Genomic DNA, 16,792 nt, shown 5'->3' with positions numbered 1-16,792 from the left:
GGAAAACATGCACACGCAGATATGAGTACAAATAATAAATAGAACAGACAGGAAAACATGCACACGCAGATATGAGTACAAATAATAAATAGAACAGACAGGAAAACATGCACACGCAGTTTGCCCCACAAACACAAACATTAAAACCACAATACATAACACTTACTTGCCAGGATCTGCATGCGACAGCATGCCAGCAAGCGGGGCGTTCGCCGTTGCAGGTCGGACCACCTGCGCTCCAGCTGCCCGATGTTGCGGCGTGATCCGAAGGACCGCAGGCGGGACCGTACCTCCGCATACGCGGAGCGCTTCTGCCGGTTGGTCATGGGTTCTGGCTGGCTGGTGATCCGGCGATCCATGACCTCCGTAAGCACCAGCAGCTCACGCCTGGTGAATGCGGAGGCTCTCATGATGGCAATGGTGTTTTTCTTAAAAATCATTTTTGATAAAGTGTGTAAAAATTTTCTGATTGGCTAATGTATTTTGGAAATTAACAGGAGCAATTTTATTGGTTAGTGTATGAGTCATGTGTTCGACAGGGCCAGAAATCTCTGGAGAGTTAGGATAGGCTTGATGCAGTGACATGCGTAAGCAAATTTAAATAAAGAAATGAACCCAGGGAAATATGCGGGGATACACAGCAATAGTACAATTGTTTAATTGTGCTTCACATGTTTTTTAAACAATAAAAGCGAATGTTTCATCCGTACGTATTCTGCGGGTAAACACAAACACAGACAAGAGTAAAGTTTCTTGCATTGTGTTGAAAAAAAAAAAACAATTAAGCTAATTGATACATTGATTGGCATGATACGATTGATGGAGGTAGGCAGAATAAAGGAGCAGGTAATCGACATCTGACAAGGCCACTTCCTGTTTATACTTGTGCGTGCGTTCCTTTCAAGCCATTTCGGGGATGTACGCTCGCTATTTCGTACGCTCGTTAGTTAGAGGAGGGGTCGTCAGAGTTTAGGGAGGAATTTTAGATGCGGACGAAAATACGAGCGAGCCATTGAATTTAAATATTTTTGTACGTACGCCTAACGTACGTGCGCCCGCTTGCGTGCGGCTCTGAATGAGGGCCTTTGTTTTGTTTTTTAAACAAACTTTCTTAATATCAGGCGAAAGTGACAGAGATCTTTCTGCTTCTACGGTGAGGAGAGGCAGATATCGGCGGCTAGAGGTGATGAAACTTGCACTGGAGAAGACAGCTGACGGTAAGTGACCTCTCTCCTTAGTAACAGCAGGGACACATAGCGCTGCCATAGGTGCCTATGGCAGTGCAATATTCTAGCCTGCTCTTAGAGCTAGCAGGCTGAATGCAAAGAAAATTATTTAGTACGCAGTGCCGATGTTGACGCAGAAGACCGATGTTTTGCTTTTGTGCATGCAAATTCCCTTACTGCCCATGTGCAAAACTGAAAAGTGTCTTATGCCATTCACAATTGTTTACGGCATCGTTAACACCTGAGAAGGGGTTTGCGATCTTTGGGGATTTCAGGGTGGAGGCTGGGAAGTGATCTAAAGTGATCGCAAAAAGGCATCATTTAATGGTCGTGTTATGGCAGTGCCACGGGCGTATCTGGGAACGCTGCTGTGTTCTCAATCAGAAATACATGTCTTCAGAGGCCTTGTTTAGTTGGATTAGAGGAGAGTAGCTGGAGGAGACCATAGGTTACCGCAAATGCCGATGGTGGGACCGATGTTGCGTCGATGTTGGAGTGGTTACAATCGCAAATGCACAGACCACGCAGCCTGAACACTCGTACACTCCATTGCACCATCAAGCAGGAAGGGAAGGATAAGATTGGCATTTGCACATTCTCACAACTGCAGCTGCATTGCCAACCTTTCCGAATCAGCCCTCAGGGCCTGATTCAGACCTGGTCGCAAGCACTGAGCGCTCGCAACCGGATCGATGGTGCATGTGCACGATGGAGCCGGCTCCGTCGTGCACATGCGCGAGACCCGGCTAGCGACGGGCTATCCGTCACTCCGGGTCTCGCCCCAAAGGGGGCGAGCTGTCGATGTTGAGTGAGAGCTCGCCCCCTTTGGTGGGCGGGCCGGGGGGGTGGCTGCCCAAACGGAGGCGTTCCCGTGAACGGAGGCGTTCACAAGTGATGTCAGTGGAGAGCTCCCGGCTCTATTAGAGCCGAAAGCTCTCTGGGGCTTGCGATGAACGCGACCCTACCACAAGGGTCTCGTCGCAAGCCCGATGGTCGCGATGGTCTTGACCATCGCGACCATCATCATTGGCGCTCGCTATAGCTTTGGGTGGTCACCCACAGCTATGCGAGCGGCCAGGAGGCCGTTCAAAAAAAAAAATAGCCCAGCCCTGATTCAGAGCGAGCGCTCTGTCAGAGCGAGCTATAGCTGTGGGTGGTCACTCACAGCCATGCGAGCGGCCAAGAGGCCGCTTAAAAAAAAAAAAAAGCCCGGCCCTGATTCAGAGCGAGTGCTCTGTCAGAGCGAGCGGCTCTGAATCAGGCCATCAGTCTCCAGATCACATTTTGAAGGGTTCGGTCTTGTGTAATGTTGCGTCTCACAGTCTTGTTTTCAAGCCCAAGCGAGTCCAATAAAAAAAAAATTAAAACCCACCATGAATTATAAAGATACTGTGGTTAATCCTGTGTATCTCATTTCTTCTGAAAATGATTAATTTCTTCATCTGTGTGATGTGAGTATTTCCTACATTCTAACTGGGTGCTCAGTATATGTGGTACATTAACATACCCCCAACTGTCCAAGTTTAGGCAGGACAATCCCGAATTGAGAGGACTGCACCGCCAGGCGCGCTTTTATAATGGGTGTAGGCTGTGTGGTGCGCACAGGGCCTTGAGTCAAGGTGGACCCCTAATGCTTACCCCAGGGCCGGCTCAAGGCATGTTCGACCAGTGCGGTCGAACAGGGGCACCACCCCATAGAAGGCGCACCCCTCCCAGCCATTCCCGATTTCAGCGGGACAGTCTTGTTTTTCGGGCACTGCCGCTGTTACACCCGTGGTATGAAGTCTCCCGCGGGCGGTCAGGAGGTTGGGCATCTCTACCACCGCAGTTGTGCGGCAGTGCCGGCCATAGAGAAGAGGAACGGATGCGGCGCGCATGCGCATGGCATCCTGTCAGTGCAAGAAGAGAGCTGACGTAGTGCTGGGCTCGCTCCCAGCCTGACGTTAACGGGAGGTGTGCCATACGGACACGCCCCCTAAATAACTTAATTTAGGGGTGTGACTGATGGTAATTAGGCCACACCCCATTGTCAGATGAGTGTGTCTTTGCCACGTGCAGGTTATGGGCGCTGGAGTCCCTTCCTGCACAGGCCGCGGCTCCCCCTGGAGCCGGTCCTGGCTCACCCTGCACCTTTCCACCTATGCTGCAGAAATCACCCGAATACACAGCACAGAAATCCTCCGGAAAATGGTGTCCATTCCATTTTCTCAGAGATATGCAAATGTGTGTATTATCCAGAGCTATTTGCATGCGTCAGTGCATGCGTCGGTGCAAAAGGGAGGGGGTGGGCACACTGAGACTGCACACGGGGCCCCTTCCTCTCTTAAAACACCCTTGTACCTGCTATCATATGTCCTGATTCTAGGACATTTGGGAATATGGCCCTTTAATGCCGTTTGTAGCAGTAGTAGGTGTGAGTGGCGCTGTCCCTACATACGTGAATCGGGAGAATAAATATGATGTCGGTAATATGAAGTTATAATGGCTCTCTTTGCATTTCCTCTACGGCGCTCAGTAGTTCCCTGTTGCAGACTTGCAGCCCACAGCTGCCCAGATTCCTTAACCACAATTGCTAAATGAGGCTGGTGATGTTTGAGGGCTGCTCCATGAGCAGTAAGTGGAAAACTACAGCAGTCAGGACAATCTGTAAATGCAGGATCGTGGTAACTTGTCTCTGAAACAAACAGCTGAACCGGCCTGTTTCCTGTTATCATCCCTGACAGCTCTGCTCCCCGACCGGCAACATAAGCTCTCACCGCAGTACACACCTCACTTTGCCAGCTCCAGCCCCTTCACTCTTAGTGGAATAATGTATTCAGCAGCCCAAGGGAAATTCAGCTTTTACTGGCATTTAAAAATTCATTTTGAAATAGATACAGATGTAAGAGTTTCATTGTTCCATAGAAAACACAAGTTATTCTATTATAGAGCATAATATGTCTGATATTCAGGGGTCTAACAAGCAGTGATATAAGCCAAAAAGCCAAACGTCTATTTCACAGCTTCACTCTTCTTTATTATGTGCTCATTGTCATCGGACAAATTAAGGCTGGGTACACATTAGACGATATATCATTTTGACTCGGATCAGAAAGTTATACTGTATTTGGGGCACATCATCTAATTTGTACCCACGATTGAGCACTCCCATGTGTTCTGCACATCGAATGTGACGACCCGGCAGGCCGACGGCATGCGTTCTAAATGCGGCCGTGAACGATATATCGCACGGTCGTGCGATATATCGTTCAGTGTGTATGGACGACCGACGTATCGTTACATCGGTCGTCCCGTTGGCCGGGAACCGCATCGTTTTGATGTCTAGCAAGCTTTACTCATTTATCCCTGCTTATTGCCATCACCATTGACCATTATGGGAAAGGGGACAGTGGCATGGCTCAAATTGCAGAGCGATCTCAGGATGGCGTCAGTTGCTGTACGAGGCAATGGAGACCAGTGCGGACGTTAGAGGCGAGTGTGCATATCAGTAATCCCCTTCCATCGCCAAGGGGGTTTCACCTAGTTATCAAAGTACAATTGGCTAATTCTCCGATAAATAGGTATGCTACATGTGTGACAGAAAAAAAAAGACCACTATAAAAAAAATCAATACTTATTTATTCACGTAAAAGCTATAGAAATCACAAGTAAGACGATATGCAGCACTTACTGACATCACTAGATATCTCTAATACAGTGGGGTTCTACCTTCAAGTACATCAAACAGGTCATGTTTTCAAGATTTCTGTTCAGAGTTGAAAACCCCTGCTCTAATTTACGAATCTAAAAATGATCAATAAAAGTTGCCAATGATCTGCAGAAATATTGGCACTGAGCTGTAAACTTTCATATCATCTCCTGCCAAATACCAAGTCACGTTGTTCCCAAACATTAATCAGTTGTTATGGATCCAGTATTAACCTTCACTACAGCTGTGGAACTCTGTGGGTGACCTGCAGCAGGTGCGCCAACTCTGTGCCAACCCCCCCCCCCTTCTTCAGGTCCATAACGGCATATAAAATCCCCTCCACATCCTGCCGCTTATCATTCAGCCATGAAACCCCTGAGTCTCTGTATCCTGCCTCTGCTGGCCGCTCTGTCCATGGGGCTCTGTCCCCTACCTGCTGATCTCAACGATGAAGAGGGTAACAAGCTGTGTGCCCAGGTATATGCAGATAGCAGTGTATACTATGACAAATGCTGTGGCGGAGATTACCTGGATATCAAGGCAGGGGACGACGTGCCCTATATCTCATTGAAATGGCTCAACCGCATTTCCTCATTGGTGGTGGGAACCCGATGTGAGCTCACCGTGTGGTCCAAGATACCTAAGGATGGTGTCACCAAGAAGTTCAGCAGTGGGGCCCAACCACGTCTGGCAGAAGTCAAGAAGGGACTGCTTGGAGACTGGGATGATTCCATCTCTTCCTATTACTGCAAATGTAGCTAAGAGAGAGAGACTGACCCTCCTGTACACTCTCCTGGAGCCAGTATAATCCCCAAAGGTGTGATGACCTGATGATCTGTCTCCTTCTGTAGGAGCTAACCATCTTCCTATACTGCAATTAAAGCTTGTGATAACCAGTTGTGTTCTGCTAATTCTTAGAATGCCAGAGACGATATAGGGTAATGTAAGAGGGTGAGTGTGCATAATAGCAGTAGAGTGTGAGTTATTAATCTAAACTTGTATTTTACTGCAAATGTTTCTCCATTCACTTCACTTGAATTTTTTATATAAAATCGTCACAAATTATATTTTTCTGCGCACAAAATGTACAGGCGCGGGATATGCAGACTGCCTCATTACCCGTGCTCAGGATGCAAGGGCGTAACTACCATAGATGCAGCAGGCTCAGCTGCTATGGGACCCACGGCTGAATGAGGGAGGGGGGGCTGTCTTCCTTGTCTGTCCCATGTTTCAATGTCACTTTTCTTGCCATTGTGCAGTACATGGAGCTCTTGCAAGTGCTGTTATGGGGCCCACAAATGACCAGTTATACCACTGTCTGGATGCAAAATATATGTCTAGTTGTATCCATTAAAGTGTACTGAGGTTTTTTCAGGTGTTAAATTACACATTTATTATTGACAGAGTTCTGTAATGGTTGCAGGATGACAATTATATATTATATAACCATGTGGCTTTTGTTTTGTTCTGTCAGTAAGCAAAGGTACTTGCCTGTTTTCTTTTTTTTGGGGTGGGGGATACATTAGAGAAATCCATAGTGTCAGTTACTAAACTACTGATTGTCATGTTTCAGCTAAACCACAGCAGAAACCATCACTAATGCCATTGCCAATACAGCATACGGATAACATTTAACCTTCTGAAATCTATTGGTAACAATTGTCTGAGTGTAAAACTGGAAGATTAAGGGGCCTATTTATCAGTTTTTATTTGTGGGACATCCCCCGAAAACACCTGTTTTCAGGAGGTACCCATATATAACTTAAGTAACCCCCAAATGTATCTACAGGGGTCCACTGCAGTCTCCCATTTTGTGGTTGCAAAAGCAGCCACCATAGGTTTCTATAAGGGCTGCTTTTTTTGCCAAATTTACCAAGTTCCGGAATGTGATGCGTTTCGTAGCTTGGCCCTTGTAGCTAACACCATCGGAAGCTGGCATTAGCCATTGTACAGTAGTCTATAGGCTACACTTTGCAGAAAGTCCTGGGAGACCCCAGCACTCACCGCTCGCACAGGCGTGGTCAGCAGACCGTGCATGCACAGTAATGTGCGCAGTCCTTGAAGCAGAAGTGAAGCGATGGCATTAGAGATCCCTTCATGTCTTACATACAGCAGGGACGGGCTCCTTTCCTTGCCCCTGTACCTGCATACATCCTGGCGAATCTTAATTTCTAACTACCGCAAATAGCAGTGAATTTTTTTTTAATTAATACAGTGTAATACAGGATGTCCTGATAGATAATAATATTTACTGTTTTACATATCTAACCTTCTGATGTCACAAATGATTACAAGATGCTGAATATATAAACTATAAAGCAATGTGTATCTTCAGATAGGACTTTAACATAAAAACAAAAATTGATTTTAACAGGTCCCTAAACCTAAAATACAAGTTAATCACCATAAACAAGGTGTAGTACACACGAGAATGGAGCTCAGTAGTCCTGCAGTGGGAGTAATGTCATATTAATATATTACCTTTTTTGGTATGCATTAAAATAATTTTTTTTACTTCTATGGAGTTGCTAAAAACAGCAAATAAAATATAGTAATTGTGAGACGTATAAGAAAGGCTGTATATATCCAGCATGCCTTGTACTAGCTATTCCTTTATTCATTAGTTCCAGGAGGTATTTATTTTTTACAGGGAATCTATATTAATTCTTCCCTATGCATAATATTTATGTCTCTACTCCATCTATACAGTATATTCATAAGCAATTGTCTGATCGCAGAGGGCCTCATTTAGCAGCGTACGCAATTGCGATCGCAGCTGCGATGTCGTACGGAACGCAGCTGCAAAAATATGCTAATGCTTGCCAAAACACAGCCGGCATAGGGACGCCCACTGCTGCTTTCTCATATCCGTCCAACTTTGCTTTTCTGCACAAACATGGGTACTATCGACCCACATCGACCAGTAACGCACATTTACAGCAGGTCTGACCAGCCGCAGGAACTGCAAGACTCGTCGCACGAAGTGAGTACTCAAGCTGCGTATGCAGTGGCTAATTTATGCACGCCCCATTCAACGTCGCCTGCGTTTTTCTGACTACTCCCCCGTCACCACCTCCAAATGCTGACAGCCTGTCACTCGCTTTGCGATTGATTCCTTTATGCGTCCGTAATCGCAATGCTATCTCTGCATATGGCTTATACGCATGCGCAATGGCTCGACTGCGTCCGTACTCACTATTGCGTACGTTGCTGGCCCAGAGTCACATGTATTGGGGGAAGAAATTAATTTTTAATTATTGTAGATTGTGGTTGTGTTTCTGAGCCTGTATGTTTATGCTGGTGGAGGATTTATGTAGGGTACACACTTGAACAACAAATCGGTAGATCGGCCAACCAGCCAACTGATCTAACGATTTGGCAAGGTTAGGCAGAAACGACCTATTGCATATGCACTTAGCAATCGGCTGCCCGATAAGTCTGGCCAGAAGAACCAGCTGTGATGTCATTATCACTGGTTCCTATGGCCAGCAGACGGGTCAGCCGGTCGTGTGTACACACAAGCAGATGTGAAAGATATATTTCGGATATACTGTATCTGCCATGCAGCACAGCCGATGTGATATATATCTGTGAAAGAAGTCTTTCACAGATATATTGCGTGTTCACACTGCCAGATGGACTGAATGATATATCGTTCGTTGACTGTACGAACTATATATCGCATAGTGTATATACCCAACAGTACTGTATGTCATCAGTCTGTCCTTATAATATTATATTATTTTAGTAAGGTAGAATTTGTACTGCATGTACTGGCAGTGACTCAGGGGCCTATTCATCATCGGAGGCCGTATGGCCCCTGATAATTAAGTATTGATCTTGCAGCGGAGGAAACTTGACACCGGAGCAATTCATCATTAAAATAATTCATCATTGCTCTGGTGCGGGGACAGCTGCTCCGAAAAGCATCTGTCCCTTCAGTATTGGAGCTACAGAAGTAGCGGCGTTACTTACCACCTCCCTGTTGGCCCGGCTATGCATGCATGACCCGAGGTATCCACTCGGGGTCACTCTGGATCCACTCGGATCACTCTTCGCATCCCCGGAACTCCTTCCCAGAGGAAGGAGCGGGGATCCGAGAACAAGTGCCGTCTGAACTGTTCTTTCAGTTTTCAGAGTTTGCTGAATATCAGGTGGCCCATTTGGGACCCCTGATGGGGTGTATTCATCAAAACATAATTATCACATGTGATAATTATGGTTTGAACTCGCTGCGAGTTCAAACACAGTTTAGGAGGCATTCATCATTCATCATGCCTCCTGTTCTAAACTATCACCTCCGAAAAACTGCTGCTTCTAAAAAGTTTTTCGGAATGAGAAACTTTTCTATGCCTGCCTTGAAGACAAGCTGCGAGCTTCACTGCCCCACAAGAGTGTACCACCCTCACCACCCCTCGGGTGTCCGGCCCCCTCCTTCTCCTAAGCCCGGCTTACCTGTCTTCTTTTAGTGAGCCGGGCCACATGTCTGCAGTGCCCTGGAGCTGAGCTCCGGGGCTCGGCAGTGCAGACACAGCAGGGAATGGATCCCTGTGCTGTGTGGCTGCTTTGTAAATCTTCACAGGCTGCCGTGTAAACAGCAGCCTGTGAAGGTTATCGGGGGCTGAACGCCACCTGAAAGTTTTTTGGAACTTGATGAATAGCCCTGACACTTATTTTTTACTAAAGTATGTGAAAATGTTAATTTTGAAAAATAAGTGATGATGAATAGGCCACTAAGAGTGCTCTGTATCCTCTGTTAATTTATACTGTACCTATGCGCTCAATCCTATCCTTGTATGCATTACATAATGGTGTCTGGTATCACTTTATGGGGCCTAATCATCAACACTAAAATAACGGTTTTAAGGACATTTTCCTTAATTACCGTTTTTTTAGTATTCATTAACACATTTAACACAGGAGATATCACTGATATCTCCTGGTTAAGTCCGCCTATGTTAATTTCTACACTAATGCATGTGGATGTAGAAATTATGCTATTCATCATATTCCAAAAAATTATGTATTTTTGGAATTTGATGGTGTTACTACTAGGGATGTGCGCCGGACCATTTTTGCCGGATTTGGATTTGGATTTGGTTCTAATTCGTCGTCCGGCTTTGGATTTGGATTTGGATTTGCCAAACTGCGGTGACTGGCTTTGGATTTGGATTTGGATTTGGATTTTTTTACAAAAATTGACAAAAAAAGCTAAAATCACATAAATTGGTCTTTTTTTTCTTCCTAGAGTATTATTAACCTCAATAACATTAATTTCCAGTCAATTTAGACCATATCACAGCTTATAATATTGTTTTCAACATTATTGGCCAAAGGTTGCAGTGAGCTGACTGGTTACTAAGCGACAAAGCAGCGGCACAACGACACCACAGTATAAAGCACATCTATGACACATTGCCACACAGCAGTGGCAGAAATGAAAAGTAGTGCACCCACCCAGTGGGGTACGGCCAGCAGAGTCACAGTACTTGTTTACAAAGTGGGCTACGGCCCTAGGAGTCACAGTGCACAATCTTATTAGCATTACACCGCACATAGGGCCTGATTCACATTACACCATAAAGTAGTGTCTCTTATTTATGTTACGACACACAGTAGTGCCCCTTTTACACAATGCCCACAGTAGTGACCCTTTTACACAATGCCCACAGTAGCGGTGTCCCTTACACAATGTCCCCCAGCAGTGGTGCCCCCTATGCAGTCCCCTTAGTAGTAGGGTCCACTATGCAGTGCCCCCAGTAGAATGCCCCCCAGTAGTATGCCCCCCATTAGCAGGCCCCCCCCAGTAGTATGCCCCCCATTAGCAGCCCCCCCCAGTAGTATGCCCCCCATTAGCAGGCCCCCCCCAGTAGTATGCCCCCCATTAGCAGCCCCCCCCAGTAGTATGCCCCCCATTAGCATGCCACCCAGTAGTATGCCCCCCCAGTAGTATGGCTCCCCCAGTAGTAGGCTGCCCCAGTAGCAGGCCCCCCCAGTAGTAGGCTGCCCCAGTAGTAGCCCCCCTGTAGTATGCCCCCCCCCCTGTAGTATGGCCCCCCCTGTAGTAGGCTGCCCCAGTAGCAGCCCCCCCAGTAGTAGTAATCCCCCCCAGTAGCAGGCCCCTCAGTAGTATGGCCCCCCCAGTAGCAGACCCCCCCAGTAGTATAGCCCCCCCCAGTAGCAGGCCCCTCTGTAGTATAGCCCCCCCAGTAGTATAGCCCCGCCTAGTAGCAGACCCCCCCAGTAGTGCAGACCCCCCCAGTAGTATAGCCCCCCCCCAGTAGCAGGCCCCTCTGTAGTATGGCCCCCCAATAGTGCAGATCCCCCCCAGTAGTATGGCCCCCCCAGTAGCAGACCCCCCCCAGTAGTATAGCCCCCCCCAGTAGCAGGCCCCTCTGTAGTATGGCCCCCCCAGTAGTATTGCCCCCCCCAGTAGCAGACCCCCCCCAGTAGTGCAGACCCCCCCCAGTAGTATAGCCCCCCCCAGTAGCAGGCCCCTCTGTAGTATGGCCCCCCCAGTAGTATAGCCCCCCCCAGTAGCAGACCCCCCCAGTAGTGCAGACCCCCCCCCCAGTAGCGACCCCGGACCTTTGACAAGTAAAAAAATAAAAATAATAAAACTTACCTGATTCCCCGCTCCCGCGCCGTCCGCTCTGTCACACGCTGAGGAGGGAGCCGGAAGACGGAGCTCATGTGTGAGCTCCAGCCGGCTCCCTCCGTGCAGCAGCCAATGAGAGTCTGTGTGACTCTCATTGGCTGCTGTAACAAACACACAGCTGCCGCTGGCGGCTGTGTGTCTGTGTCTGTGTAGGGCAGAGCGCTATCACTGCGCTCTGCCCTACACGCGAGGAGACCTGATGTCGGATTCTCTAGTGAGAATCCGACATCAGGCGGCCGCCGTTCGGCCCCGAACGGGGATCCGAGTCAGGCGGTGAACACCCGAACAGGGTTCGGGTGGACTCGGATCCCCAATGTTCGGAGCGGTTCGGATTCCACAGAATCCGAACCGCTCATCTCTAGTTACTACTATACGCCACTCTCAGGGTTATAGCGGGTTACACTTACCTGCTTTCAGCTAGGCAGGTTCTCCTCCGGGTCGCTCCATCGTGACCTGGTCCCTCCTCCAGCTCCGGCTGCTGCTCTGACTGTGTTCTCCCGACAGAACACAGTACAGCAAAAAAAAAACAATAAAGTTTTTTAAAAGAGAAATAAATCTTCAGCAAGCCAGGCGGGAGGTCGGGGTCCGCGGCTGCAGCCTGTCGGGGTCCAGGCGGCCAGGTAGGTGAGGGAGGGGAGTGGGGGGGGGGACAGATGGACGCGGATTTACCGCAGCTGTAGGCAGTGCTGTGCATGCGCTGTTTTTGTGAGCGTAACGGCGCATGCGCAGCACTGATTACAGATGCGGTAAGTTAGAGCAGGCAGGGAAAAGTATCTATTTCCTGAAAAGCTGTCATCGTAAAAATGACAGCTTTTCAGAATAGATACTGATGGAGAGGAGGAATGATGAATTCCTCCGGTAATTAGGTAGAACTCCATGGGCTCTATTTACTACAATCCGCATTAGTAATACAGATTGTAGTGTGATATTACCGACTGAAATCGTATTGCGTATTCAGGCAATATCACAGGGATTTACTACAAAACCCTTGCGTTAAAGCTCTGCCCTTGCGAATCCCCTCTGGAGCCTTATCACGGTATTTTCGCAAAAAATACCGTGACAAATGCCCCGCGCATGCGCCGACCGGCTGCCGCTGCTACCCCCTGGCGCTAAGCCTCGCTCCCTGCGACCCCCCCTCCCTTTTATTACACTTACCTGCTGTTATTGGGCCTCCGGTGATGTCCTCTGTCGCTCTGGTCAGGTGACATCCCATATTGCACTGGGACCCTGTCAGGTGATGACCGGGCCCAACAGCTGACCGGAGGGAGGACATCACCGGAGCCCCGAACTCCGGTCCCTGGACTCAGATAAGTTTGGGAGGTTTTTTACATTGATCCGCTTGCGGTCTGTTTAGACCACACAGCTGATCAATGGGGCCAGCTCTGGGCTCTGCTCTGCATGTTAGAGCGGCGCAGGAGTCCGGTAACCGGAGGAGACCCTGGATAACGCCACCTTCAGGTGGCGTTATTATCACAGGGCTTTCCCCGGTATTTTTTCACATTTTATTTTTAGTAACTTTGGTCAGAACACATTTCCCATTACAATTATGGGAAATGCGATCTGCTTACTAAAAATAAGTGATACTTAGGGGTTGGAGTAGAATTTTACAAATTCTACTCCGATTCCCCGTTAGTAACTGTGGGTGATACTAAAATAATGTGAAAAGGGTGTGAAAACAGTGGATGTGCAGGCTCGGTTCTACTCGGTTCCGTTCGTTTTTTTTTACCGAATCTTATTGGCTATCCAAAACTCGTGACAGCTGAAACCCAATAAGATTCGGGAAAAAAAACCGAACGGAACCGAGTAGAACCGAGCCTGCACATCCCTAGAAAACACCCTTTTTCACTTTACTTTAGTAAAAATAATGTTAATAAATAGAGCCCCATGTGAGTTCTAAACCTAATTACCTCCATCGATTTTTTTGTATTGATGAATAGATCCTTAGAGCTCTTACTGGCTTCAGTCACCTCACTTACAGGAGTCAAGTAAATTGCGGGCAATGCCGGTGATGCCCATGATCTAGCGCATACCTATGCCGCATTTACAGTAGCCCCAAGATGACAGATTTTAATTCGCACCCCTATAAGACTGTAATCAAAAATAGATTTTGGGGAGAAATGGGAGTGAAATGGGGTTGATGTGGTACGCATTTGCTGGCCTGCATTACTTGCTTATTGAGCTCCCTTACTGCAGAGTAAGCTTTGCAAAAACTCTCTGTCAAATGATTGATGTACAGTAACCATAAATTCTTTTAAACCATATTTGCTCAAAATAAAGACACAGACCAAGATAATGCCGTTCAAAATAATCGGTCAGTTTTATTTATTTGCAATAATGAGTATGGCGGCAGAGGAAAGAATGGCAAACCACCAGCACCTACTTGACTTAGGCAAAAAGATGTCCAAAACTTACCAGGGCCAACTATTCCAATTAATGGTAGGTGCAATATAAAACACTTGCAACGGCCAACTCTCCCTTTCTAAGCAAGAGAGGCGGTATCCAGGAGGCAGGATATCCTTACAGACATTACCCATACTCCCAGTAACCACTCCCCCTTAACAAGAAACAACCTATCCCTGTAACTTTAACTACTGTCAATCCAAAATAACCCCTCCTTTCACTTTATAAACTTCATCCATCCCTGCCTAGAGGTTTATATCATACTTGCCGACAATCAGTTCCCTCCTTCCGGGAGGGAGCTGATTGTCAGCTAACAGCGGGGGGCGTGCCCGGCCATGATGTCACTTTTGGGGGCGGAGCCGGGGGTGGAGGTGCGTGATTGCGTCATCGTAGCCCCGCCCCCTCTTCACAATGCCATTATTTTTGTCATTGTGAACTAGGGGGCGGGGCCACGATGACGCGATTCAACGCGAATCGCGTCACCGGCCCCCCCGCTGCGGGTTTTTTTCGTTTATTATTGGGGGTGGTCGGGAGGGTTGCCGGCTGCCGGGAGGCTTGCCTGCCTTTCCGGGGGGCCGGGAGCGGCACCCGAAAATCGGGAGGCTCCCGGCCAAATCGGGAGGGTAGGCAAGCCTGGTTTATATGCCTTCTGTTTTATGCAAACTTCGGTTATCTTTCTGGAGCTTGATAAATCTGGCAGCATGGCAGTCCCCATAGAAACCTATGGAGGCTGAATTTGCAGATGAAAATTGAGGGACCCCAGCAGACTTCGGTGATATCTGCTACAATCCCTCCTTAGTACATCTGGGGGATCCTTAATATTTGCGGCTACTCCCTTCCCTCCGAAAACTGCTGTGGAATATTCCACATATATTTAATGATAAATAGTCTCCTTAAGCTTTAATAAAGAGGACCTAATCATCACTTACCTGAGCAACACTACAAACATAACAGATTACCTCATGCCCGAGAACTTGTTCTGCTTCAGCTCCTTGTAGGAATTCGATTCCCGGCAGCGGCAGCCCGACACTGGAACAGATTCCGGCAGCGGCAGACCGACAGTGCTGGAAATCCCGATCGTCGTAAGGTAAGTAATGACTAACCTAACCCCCCTAACCCTAACTCTCCTTAGGGGTGCATAACCCTAACCTCCCCCCCAAGTGCCTAACCCTAATCCCCCCTGTAAGTGCCTAACCCTAACCCCCCCCCCTTCCCCGCTGCCTAAACCTAAGTCCCCCAGGGCGGTGCCTAACCCTAACCTCCCCTTCCCTGATGCCTAAACCTAAGTCCCCCGGGGGGGTGCCTAACCCTAACCCTCCCTCCCCCTAGCCTAACCCTAACCTCCCGCCGGGGGTGCCTAAACCTAACCCTCCCTCCCCCTAGCCTAATCCTAACCTCCCGGGGGGTGCCTAACCCTAAGTCCCCCCCGGGAGCCCTAAACCTAACCCTCCCCCCCCCCACGGCTGTCCGCTCGCGGCGCCCGGCATCCCTTCGATCGGGATGCTGAGCGCCGGTCTCCCGGTGTCGGTGAAATGAGCAGCGTCTACATCTAGACGCCGGGCATTTCACCCTCGCCAGGATATGACAGTCGGGAAGCCAGCTTCCCGATTGCATCCCCTCCTTGTATGAAGGAGAGGTAGTTGTGCCTACATTAAGGAAGTTGGTGCATATGCTCAGGCAGGGAGCCTCTGTAGGAAACTGTGGGGCCTATTCATCATCGAAGGCCATATGGCCGACGATGATTTAGTATTGAACTCACTATGAGGGATACTTAAGTATCCAACTCACAGCAGGGGATAAATTACACCGGAGCAATTCATCATTGCTCCGGTGAGGGGACAGCTACTCTGAAAAGCAGCGGTCCCCTCGGTTAGTATCGCAGCTATAGATGTAGCTGCGTTACTTACCTCCTCTCCATCGGCCCGCCTACGCATGCATCACCCGAGGTCAGGCATGCGCACAGCCGCAGGGAGTTCATGAGAAGGCGGTGGAGGGATCCGCTTGGATCCCTCTTCGAATCCCCGGAACTCCTTCCCATAGGAAGGAGCAGGGATCCGAGAACAAGCGGCGTCTTAAGATGGCGCTTGTTCTCGGAAGCAAAGTTTGCTGAATATTAGGGGGTCCTCTCGGAACCCTGGCGATGAATGGCCCGGTAAGTAAAATATGCGTTAACTAGTGTTTCCGCATGGTTACCGGGCCATTTATTGATGATGAATAGGCCCCTGTATCACTAAATCCTACGACAACACTTCCAGGGGGATTATGGCCCCGATCTACTATAATCCGCATTTCAATTGTGGATTGTAGTTTGATCATTTCACCTAAATTCGCATTGCGAATTTAGGAGTTATTTATCACGAGAATGTATCAACCAGGGGCGTTTTAAGAGAGGAGGGGGCCCGTGTGCAGCCTCCGTTTGGGTCCCCTCCTCTCTGAGCGCTTAGATTCTGGCTTCATGCCAGAATCTACAGCGCATGCGTGGGTCTCCGGGAAAATGGCGCCAGCGCTTACTTTCCCTGGGACATCTTTTCTGCGAATGCGCAGATCACTGGGAAAATGTGGAGCAGCACTTCGGGAATCGGCGGAGAGGTAAGTATGATTACCTGTGGGTGCAGGTTGTGTGGTGTGGGCCCCCCTGGACCCAGGGGCCCGTGTTCACCGCACACCTTGCACCCATTGTAAAGACGCCTATGGTATGAACATTCTCAAGCAGGGACAGAGTTTGCGAGAAAGCTCTATCCCTGCAAATCCTCACCGCACAGTTCTGACTGTATATTTCACTAAAGAGTGAGAGTGCCTCCACACCTGCGCCAATACTAG

General features: G+C 48.5%; 1 pseudogene; it reads left to right on the top strand.

Moving 5' to 3' along the window:
- The first annotated feature begins 5,280 nt into the window (after positions 1–5,280).
- On the top strand, positions 5,281–5,676 carry LOC148518689 (syncollin pseudogene; annotated as a pseudogene).
- The last annotated feature ends 11,116 nt before the right edge of the window (positions 5,677–16,792 follow it).

This window comes from Taudactylus pleione, unplaced genomic scaffold (genome assembly GCF_031769625.1).
Source record: "Taudactylus pleione unplaced genomic scaffold, aTauple2 ptg000199l, whole genome shotgun sequence".
Taxonomy (NCBI): domain Eukaryota; kingdom Metazoa; phylum Chordata; class Amphibia; order Anura; family Myobatrachidae; genus Taudactylus; species Taudactylus pleione.
Note: the sequence above shows the minus strand (reverse complement) of the source record. Positions and strands in the feature narration are given on the sequence as shown.